The 11,385-nt window shown below is 34.9% G+C and overlaps 1 non-coding gene across 1 annotated transcript; it reads right to left on the bottom strand.

Annotated features, from left to right (window-relative positions):
- Positions 1-9,656: 9,656 nt before the first annotated feature.
- LOC127899477 (small nucleolar RNA R71) lies at positions 9,657-9,760 on the bottom strand. Its single transcript, XR_008051354.1, has one exon. It is a non-coding gene; the product is annotated as a small nucleolar RNA R71 (small nucleolar RNA).
- Positions 9,761-11,385: the final 1,625 nt, after the last annotated feature.

Below are 11,385 nucleotides of genomic sequence, written 5' to 3'. Positions count from 1 at the left end.
CATCCCTTCATGAATTATGAACTTCTAAAAACCTACCATTATTCACATGTTTTGAGCACAAATTACTTTAAATCAAGCAAAACTTATTAAGACTTAACTAAAATGGATGTTTATGCAAAATATAACCAAAATATAATAAAAACACATTATTTACTCTCTAAGTGGTCTTGATTTAAGTCTAGAATTGTCATAATAACTCTCATTTCATAGAGTTATCACATACAACTCCCTAAACTTCTATGACTAACATGTCATTTATTATCAACTAACATGTCACGTGTAATCTCAAGGTATATCTGACTTGTCGCATGTGCTTTTAAGTTCAGATTTGAGCTTTATCTTTAACATTCTCCACATTGAACTTAAATCTACTGCTTTTCTTCTTCACCCTCACTTCTAATCTGCAAGTTATATCTTGCAAATCCGAGCAGAGTTCAAATAGAACTCAAATTTGGCACCTGAAATAGGCTTGGTCAGAATGTCTGTAAGGTTGTCATCAATGTGAAATTTTACCAATTTCATCACTCCTTTTGACACCTCTAGTCTTAGAAAATGAAGCTTGACATCTATATGTTTAGTCTTTTCATGATAGACTTGATTTTTATTCAAACAAATAGCACTGTGATTATCACAGTGGACCAACAACTGCTTCTGTTCATACCCCAGTTCAACTACCATTCCTCTAAGCCAAATTGCTTCTTTAATGGCTTCTGCTGCTACAGTGTACTCTGCTTCAGTTGTTGAAAAAGCTACAACACTCTTCAATGTGGTTTTCCAATTTATGATACAACCATTTAGAGTGAATAAGTAACCAGTTAGAGATCTTCTTTTGTCCATATCCCTTGCAAAATCAACATCTATAAAGCCTTTAACACTGACTTCATTACGTTTTTTAATCCCATAAACCAGACCATAATCAAATGTGCCCTTCAGACATCTCAGTACTCATATCACAGGCTTCCAATGGTCTTTCCCTAGATTTGCCATATATCTACTTACCACAATAATTGCATAGGATATATCTGGCTTAGTTAGAACCATTGCATATATTAGACATCCAACAACACTTGAGTAAGGAACAACAACTATTTCTGCCTTCTCATCATTAGTTTTGGGAAACTATTGACATGAGAGTTTAAAATGAGCTGGTAATGGTGTTTGAACAGGATTTGAGCTTCACATATCAAACTTCTCAAGCACTTTTCTAATGTATTTTTGCTGAGTCAAGTATATGATACCCTCATTTCTATCTCTGATTATTTCTACCTAAATAATTTTCTTTGCTACTCCTAGATTTTTCATTTCAAAAACTTCCCTCAGTTGTTGATTAAGAATGTTTATCTGTTGACATTTAATTAACATATCATCAACATATAACAACAGATAAATCTTAGTGTCATCTTCCACTCATTTGAAATATACACAACAATCAAAATTACTTCTTTGAAAGTCATATTCTGACATAAACCTGTCAAATCTTAAATACCATTGCCTAGGGGCTTGTTTAAGTCCATACAATAATTTCTTCAAATTACAAACATGATCAACCTTTTTTTAATCTACATAGCCTTCTGGTTGAGCCATTATAATCATCTCATCCAACTCACCATGAAGAAAGACAGTCTTGACATCTATTTGCTTAAAGTGCATGTCTTTTATATCTACAAGTGCTAATAAGATTCTCAAGGATGAGTTTTTGACTACTCAAGAAAACACCTCTGTGAAGTCAATACCCTCATTTTGTATAAAGCCTTTGGCAACAAGTCTAGCCTTGTACCTTTGAGGTTCAACACTTGGTATCCCCTCTTTGATCTTATAAACCCACTTACAGTCCACTACCTTCTTATTTGCTGGTTTCTCAATCAACTCTCATGTCTGATTTTTTATCAATGATTGAATCTCCTTATCTACAGCTTGCTTCCATTCTTTTAACTTATCGCTCTTAACAACCTCTGAATAAGTTCTTAGTTCATCAAATTCAACTTCATGTGCTACTGTTAATGCAAATGCAATGAGATCTGCAACGCATATCTCTTTGGTGGCTTTATAAGTCTTTGCTCTCTATCTCTCACCAACTGATAATCTCTAATTTCTTGGTTACTTGCAAACTCATCAACAGATTCAAAGCTCTCAATATTAGATCTTGTTTCAGGTTCTGCCTTTGGTTCTTGCTTTGTCCTAGAAGTTGAAAGATCCACCTCAAAATGAGACTTCTAATCTTTGACTTCTGGTTCTGTGATAATAAATTTTGAATGTATTGTGTTATGAAGCATTTCAGCTTTATTAAACACAATATCCCTACTGATAATAGCTCTTGGTGGCTTCAAATCAGTGCACAAGAGCTTGTAACCCTTCACTCCATCTGAGTAACCAAGGAATACAGACTTCAAGGCTCTTGGCTCTAGTTTTCCTTATTTAATGTGTGTGTATGCTAGACAACCAAACACCCTCAAATTAGAGTAGTCTGCTGGTTTACTAGACCAAAGCTCTATTGGTGTTCTGAAGTTGATTCCAGAAGAGGGGCTTTCGTTTACAATATAACATGTTGTAAATAAAGCTTCTGCCCATAAAGCTATAGAGAGCTTTAAATGTATAAGCATGCATTTCATCTTATCAACCAAAGTATTGTTAATCCTTTCAGCTAACCCATTTTGTTGAGGTGTATGGCTAATTGTGTTGGTGAATTATGAGAATATGGAGGCAAAGAACAATGAAATTTCTTAGGATTTGAGACGTGTTTACACACTTTCCTTTAAGGTTTTATTTGCCCTCACCAATCTTGGTTTGCTATAGAGTTTTAATGGCAAATTACCCCCAAGATATATCAAATCCTGAATACAATCTTTAGCAAATAAGATTGTATTTCCAGAACAAGCATGAAATCTTCAAAATCTAATTTCTAATATTATTGTATGTCTTTCTTTTTATGAATAAGATGTTTATTTGAAAGAATACAACCATTAGAAATGGTACTTCTTCGAAAAAACTCTTTTGGTTTGAAAATGCATCGATTTACAATTGAAATCTTTTCAATTTTGCTAACCGTTTTCCAATTGACAACTTTCTGGAAATAAACGGTTAGCCGTTTTCTCAATAAACGGTGAGCCGTTTATTCTAGGACATAAAACATGCTCTCTGGACTTAAACAGTAAGCCGTTTTCACCATAAACGGTGAGCCATTTATTCCAGAACAAGAAACATGCTCTCTGGACTTAAACGGTTAGCCGTTTTCTCAATAAACGGCAACTCGTTTTCGTCCAGAATATCAAACCAAACAAACTTGAAAGATGTTACAATCTCTCTTACAATCCCCACTAGATTGTAATATTTTTTAGATTTATTAATGATAAGCTTATACATACAAAAGGTATCTTTCGATTTTAACCTTTAATTAGTGAGTGTATTTCAAAGCATTTACAAGACAATAGTGTGCTAAGCATTAAACTTTGTCTCTTAAGTAAATACCGGAGATACATCACATATAAGCTATCCCAGATTTCAAAGTTGTGTTCCAATAGTTAGCACTATTCCGGCCTTGTGCTCTATCTTGGATTCATGAACATTTACAAGATTAAACCATGACCTTGTTAGAAACGGCACCATTTCTTATGTTCACTTAGGTGAAGTTTCAAATCATGTCTTTAGCTACTAAAAGACTTGAACTTCATTAAGAGTAAATACTCAACCTCAACCTCGTAGCTATTTGCACCGAATATCTCGAATGGGATTATTTATTACTCGGTGTCAAACCAGTCACATAACAACAACTTGTTATTGCCCATTTAACTATGGAGTAGCGGTATAACTACTACATAGTTGGGTTACCGTCGTTGGTGACTTTATTATATAAAGGTTTCAATCTCATTCCATAAGATGTATCCTTAACTAAGTCTCTTGAAAGACCTTTTGTTAAAGGATCTGCTAAGTTCTTATTAGTCCTAACATAAACAATATTAATAACACCATCTGCTATTAATTGTTTCATATATTCATGTCTTAAGCTAATATGTCTAGACTTTCCATTATACACTTTATTATAAGCTCTAGACAATGTAGCTTCACTGTCGCAGTACAAAGAAATAGATGGCATCGGTTGTGGCCACAACATTATATCAAACAACAAATTTCTCAGCCATTCTGCTTCTTTGCCTGCAGATGCAAGTGCTATAAACTCACTTTCCATTGTTGAATGAGTTATGCACGTTTGTTTCTTTGAAGCCCAAGAAACCGCTCCTCCAGCAATTGTAAAAATCCAACCAGAAGTGGATTTATTGTCTCTTGTATTGGTTACCCAACTAGCATCTGAATATCCTTCCAGTACTTCAGGATAATCATTATAAAACAAACCCAAATTAACGGTCCTTTTAAGATAACCAAGTATCCTACCAATTGCTTTCCAGTGTTCAACACTAGGGTTACTCGTGAATCTTAACATTTTGCAAACTGCAAATGCTATATCAGGCCTCGTACAATGCATAGCATACATCAAGCTACCAATTGCACTAGCATATTCTAGTTGAGCTACTATTCGGCCTGAATTCTCTAGTAATTTAATACTAGAATCATATGGGGTATTAGCTTCTTTAAATTTCAAATAATTGAATTTAAGAAGCACTTTCTCTATATAATGAGATTGACACAACGAGTAACCCCCACTATGTTTATTCACTTTGATACCTAAGATAGTATCTACTTCACCAAGATCTTTCATCTTAAATTGTGAAGTTAAATACTTCTTTGTATCATCTACTCCTTGCATATTTGTTCCAAAGATAAGCAAGTCATCAACATACAATCATATAATCACACCAAAATCATTCGTATATTTAAAATATACACATTTATCAGCATTATTATGCTTAAAACCATGTGATAAAATTACCGAATCAAACATCTCATGCCATTGTTTTGGTGCTTGCTTTAAGCCATAAAGAGATTTGATTAACTTGCATACCTTTTTCTCATTTCCAGGCAAAACAAATCCCTCAGGTTGTTCCATATAGATTTCTTCATCAAGATCACCATTAAGAAAAGCTGTTTTAACATCCATTTGATGCACATATAAATTGTTCAATGAAGCAATTGCAAATAACACTCTTATAGAAGTTAACCTAGCTACCGGAGCATATGTATCGAAATAGTCAATACCATTTCTTTGCTTAAACCCTTTGGCTACTAATCTAGCCTTAAAAGTTTGCAAAGAACCATCATTATTGTACTTTCTTCTAAATACCCATTTGCTGCTAATTGGTTGAGATCCTGGAGGAAGATCAACCAAGACCCATGTTTGATTCGACATTATCGAATCCATTTCATCATTTACCGCCTCTCTCCAAAAAGAAGCGTCTCTAGAAGACATAGCCTCGCTAAATGTCTTTGGATCTTTTTCAATATTTAACAACAATGGTACTTTGTTAAGTACATTCTTTCTATCCCCTTCAACCAAGAAGAGTAGTGCTTGTGATGAAATAAAATCCGGAGCTAAACTTTTTTCTTTCTTTTCACGTTGACTCCTCCTTAGTTCGAAAGATGTCGTAGACTCTTTCCTTTTATTATTGTTAGTGGAGGTAACAGGAGTATTAACACATGGTTGATCAATAATTGATTCTGATTCAATATTAGAATCATGTTGAAATTTATTCTCAATAAATTCAACATCTCTAGATTCCACAATCACATTAGAATCTAAATCTAACAACCTATAAGCCTTGGAATTTTCAGCATATCCTACGAAAACACTTTTTATACCTCTAGCACTCAACTTTGATGACTTAGGGTCATGTATTTTATAAAAGGCTAAACAACCCCAGACCCTTAAATACATCAAGTTTGGTTTTCTTCCTTTCCAAATTTCATAAGGAGATATATGTGTTTTCAAAGATGTAATTCTGTTATGAATATGACATGCAGTGAGTAATGCTTCCCCCCACAAATTATTTGGTAGTTTTGCATTAAGGATCATGGAATTTATCATATCCGTGAAGATCCTATTCTTCCTTTCAGCCAAACCATTTTGTTGAGGAGTAAATGGAGCTGATCTTTGGTGAATAATTCCAACTTCCTCACAATAATTATTAAATTCAATTGAGAAATATTCACCACCTCTATCACTACGAACCATTTTGATTTTCTTATCTTTTTGGTTCTCAACTTCAGCTTTGAAAATTTTAAATTTATCGAAAGCTTCACTTTTTGTTCTAAGTAAATACACATAAGTGTATCTAGAACAATCATCAATAAAAGTGATGAAGTATCTCTTACCTCCCCTTGTTAAAATGCCATTATACTCACAAATATCAGTATGTATCAAATCCAATATTTGAGTATTTCGTTCAGCTTTAGGAAAAGATTTCTTAGTTATTTTAGCTTGGATGCAGATTTCACACTTATAACCTTTAACATCATTGCAATTAATCAAACCATGCTTAGACATGTATTTCAAAGATCTAAAGTTTAAATGTGCTAATCTAGCATGCCAAACATCACAAGACTCAACAATATAAGCTAAGTTGATATTATTATTATTAATGCTGAGTTTGTACATTCCATCACAAGAATACCCTTTCCCAACAAATAATCCATTCTTTGACACAATACAAGTATTACCCTCAAGCACAATCTTAAGCCCATGCTTACACATACAACTAGCAGAAATAAGATTCTTCCTAACGGAAGGTACATGAAAGACATTATACAATGTGACTTTCTTTCCAGAAGTGAAATTGATCTCAACTACTCCTTTCCCTACTACTATGGCTGCATTATTGTTCCCCATGAGAACCATTTATCCTTCCGTTTCTTCTTTGTATGATAAGAAAAATTTCTTATCATTACAAACATGAATTGTTGCACCCGAATCGAGCCACCAATCATAGGACTTAGTTTTAGCCATATTGGTTTCAGTAATCATGCCAATTTGCATTTCAGAAACCATAGCACAAATCTCTTCAGATTTGTTTTCAATAACATTAGCTTTATGGGAATTCACTTCTTCCTTTTTCTTCTTGAATCTGCAATCACTTTGGCGATGGCCTTTCTTACCACAAAAGAAACAATTTCCAGAAAACTTTTGTGTGCTGGACTTCTTGAATTTCTTGTCATTCTTGACTTTAAAATTCTTTGAGAATTTACTAGCTTCAACAACATTAACTTTAGTATAATCATGCTTATCCTTGGATTCACGAGACCTAATCTCTTCTTCAATTACCAAGTGTTTTTGCAATTCTTCTAAAGTTATGTTCTCTTTACTATGAAGGAGTTTCTTTCTATAATCATTCCAACTTTGAGGCAATTTAGCAATAATAGCCCCAACTTGAAATGATTCAGAAATTTCAACTTTTAACTCTCGAAGCTTAGCAACAATAATTTGTAACTCATGTATTTGATCAAGAATGGATTTTGTGTCTACCATGTTGAGTGTTAGAAAATGCATATTTATAAAGGAGAAAACCGTCATTTTACATTTTAAGTCTTACTAACAACCCTTACTTTTATATATTTAACCTTCTTGTGATTTAATTACATGTGTTTTATTTTAATTAAGTATTTTATGTATTTTAGGGGCATTATAGTCATTTCACAATAAAGGAGAGATCAGACGGCAAAACGGACATCACTTTTGAACTCAGGACGGTTGAAAACCTTAGGAGGAGCATAAAAGGAAAAATGGCACTATTCACATGTACGGTACTATTCACGTGTACGGTACTGTATACGTGACTGTTCACGACACTGTTCACATAGACGGATGATGACGTGGCATTGACCGATGATGTGGCATTGACTGATGAGGTGTCACGATCCTGTTGGACTAAAATTCTTATGTACTGTTGATGGTGACGTGGCAGCATATCAGTGGACGAAAAATCTCGCGTACGGTGCATGCATCACACAGGATTATTTTCAACCAAACCGCGTTACTGTTCAAAGTCGGGTCAAACCGTGTTACTGTTCATCCGCGTGGTCAAACCGTGGACTGTTGACTGATGACGTGGCGCAATCCTGAGCGTCCAAACTGTTTTTAATCCGATGGCCATGATTTACTCCATGTATCTATAAAAAGGGGGCATCCCCCCCCTAATTTGATATCTCTGAATCCATTTTTGGGATCCATTTTCTGTAATTCCCTCTCCATCTTGTATTTTCTTCGTATTTTAATAAATTCCCATTTTGCCCCTAGTTCAACTATGAGTGGCTAATTTTCTTTCAAGCTTGGGTTGAAGGTGAAGTCTCAACATGTGTCATGGGCTTAATTTGGTAAATTTATTTTCTCTTCCCCTCTAATTTTTGTGGATGTTTTGACTTCTCGTCGACAAATAATAATAGTCTTGTCTAGATACCGCCTTGGTTACACCGGCTCTCTAGTATAAGGTTATTATTATTTGGCACGATAAGCCCTTAGCACCATATTGATTAGAGCGTGGTTCATGAGGTGTGGATTCCCCCCTCATGATTTAATTGGCATTAATAAGGAATATTTAGCCCATGATGCATGTTGATACGGATCCAGATACCCAAGTACGTCATTTCAATAGAATTCTCTTCAATTTATTCTCACCATTTCAATACCAATTTTAGAATTTATTCTCTCTATTTTAATTTAAGTTTTAGCATATTCCAATCATTTCCACCACAAATCCAATCACCCATTCACAAAATTAATTCTACACAATTAAAATCCACCTCCTCGTGGGATCGACACTCGTCACCATTAATCTATACTACAACAGATTCGTGCGCTTGCGAGTACATTAAAATTTGCACAACAAGTTTTTGGCGCCGTTGCCGGGGAGGTAAGTAATTTTAATTCATAGAATTAATTTTTTGTGAATAATTTCTTTTATTTGTTTTCTTGTATTTTTTTTATTATTAAAAAAAAAAGAAAAAAAAAGTGAATCTACATTTAAAGGTTAGTATTTCTTTTCTTTTTCTCTTCTTTAAAATTTTGTAATTTAATTTTCCATTTATTTTTCTTTGTAATTTTTTTTTGTTTATCTTATTAATTTAATTTTTAGTTAATTTCTTTCACGTATTTATTTTTGTGTATTTTTATAGAAAGGTTGTAATAGCGCAATAAGGTTAGTATCGTAATTTCTCCCTCTTCTTTATTTTTATTTGTTTTGTTCCCATCTTTATTTTTTGTTTTGTTTGCATCTTTATTTTTATTTTATTTATTTTGCATGCATGGTCGTAGGTCATTATTACCTAATCTTGAACCTATAGACCTTGAATTAGAAAAAACACTTCGCACACACAAACACGTTAAAAATAAAATGGATTTACAAGCACCACAGGAGAGGCCATTTAAGGACTATTTTAGTCCCTTAGCTAATTTGAGCACGTCATGCATAAGATACCCAAATGTAGCTGCTAGGAGTTTTGAATTAAAACCTAGTGTGTTAAATTGTCTCCCTACATTTTATGGCCTAGAAAATGAGGATCCATATAATCATTTGAATGATTTTCATGCCATTTGTCAAACATTCAAATATGAGAATTTTTCAGATGATGATGTTAAACTTAGACTATTCCCATTTTCTTTAAAAGATAGAGCTCGTTCATGGCTTAATACATTGCCTGCTAATAGCATTGCATCATGGGAACAAATGGTTACAAAATTTTTAAATAAATATTTCCCAGTGCATAAAACCAATGCTATTCGCAGGGAAATCTCGGAGTTTACCCAGAAAGATGACGAGCAATTTTTCGAAACATGGGAGCGATTCAATGGGCTACTCTTGAAGTGTCCACATCATGGGTACGAGAAATGACACCAATGCCAATACTTTTTGGAAGGATTATTGCCGAATGTGCAAGAATGGCTAATGGCAACGAGTGGAGGAGAGCTAATGTCAAAAAGTGCATCAGAGATTTGGGAATTCTTCCAGCGACAAGCAGATAATTCCCAACAACGGAGTCGATCACTCAGGACTACTAGAAGAATTAAAGGAGTGAATGAGGTTCAAATTGGCGAATCAAGTTCAGAAATTAAAGAAGTCAAAGCGATAATTGAAGGTCTCTCTCGACAAATAGCATCATTATCGACTGCTAAATCAACAGAGCCACATGACCATGACTCATACTCAGATCAAGCCAATGCCATAGGTGTAATGAGAAAGCCATCAAATTACAACCCATACTCCAACACATATAACCCTGGATGGAGAGACCACCCCAATTTTTCATGGTCTCAAGGATTCCAACAGAATGGACCAATAGCTCCAGCTCCACCAATTCCACAAAATCCTCAAGCCTCTCAGCCACCATTTAGACCATACAATCAGAACCAGAACCACTCTCAACCTAGACCATGGGAGGATGCATTCCAGAATTTTAGGAATGTTACTCACTCCACGATTGAGCAACAGAACCGCACCATTGATGGACTACGAAATGAGTTGAGAGCAGGCTTCAACTCACAAGCTCAATCTGTTTCAAGCCTCGAGAAGATGGTGGGACAACTTGCTTCTTCAGTTCAAACCTTGGCAATGACCGTTGAGAAAGGTAAGTTTCCAAGTCAACCAGTGCCTAATCCTAAAGGAGTACATAAAGCAAGTACCAGTTCACCACAACAGCATGGAGAGGTCAAAGCAGTAATGACCTTGCGAAAAGGAAAAAAAGTCGACAACAAGATGGAGATGCCAGTGACAAAAGAAAATCAAATTGTACCTGTGAATGTTGATGACTCATCACCGGAGGAGAAAGAAGAAACCAACCCACGAGAATACGTTCCGAAAGCTCCATTTCCTCAAAGGTTAGCGAAAGGAAAAAAGGGAAAATCCACAGGTGAGATTCTCGAAATCTTCAAACAGGTAAGTGTTAATATCCCTTTGCTTGATGCTATTAAACAAGTTCCATCTTATGCCAAGTTTCTTAAAGACCTTTGTACTAAAAAGAGAAATATGCATGTTCAAAAGAAGGCATTTTTAACAGAAAATGTTAGTTCTATACTCCAACATAAAATTCCTTTAAAATGCAAAGACCCTGGCTCCCCCACTATCTCATGTAGTATAGGGAACCACACAATTGAGAATGCTTTGTTGGATTTAGGAGCTAGTGTAAATCTTTTGCCTTACTCTGTATTTGTGAAACTTGGACTGGGAGAATTACACCCAACTCCAGTGGTGTTACAGCTTGCAGATCGGTCCACGAAAATACCTCGTGGTATTGTGGAGGACGTGCTTATCCAGGTAGACAAGTTTTATTTTCCTGTTGATTTCATTGTAATTGACACTCAACCAATACAGGATTCAAGGAAGCACATCCCCATTATTCTAGGCCGACCTTTCTTGGCAACTGCGGATGCTCACATTCAATGCAGGACTGGAAATATGCAGTTGTCCTTCGGCAACATGACTATGGAACTGAACATCTTCAACATTGCCA

The sequence above is a fragment of the Citrus sinensis genome, chromosome 8 (assembly GCF_022201045.2).
Source record: "Citrus sinensis cultivar Valencia sweet orange chromosome 8, DVS_A1.0, whole genome shotgun sequence".
Taxonomy (NCBI): domain Eukaryota; kingdom Viridiplantae; phylum Streptophyta; class Magnoliopsida; order Sapindales; family Rutaceae; genus Citrus; species Citrus sinensis.
The sequence above is the reverse complement of the archived record's forward strand: the minus strand, read 5'-3'. Positions and strand labels throughout refer to the sequence as shown.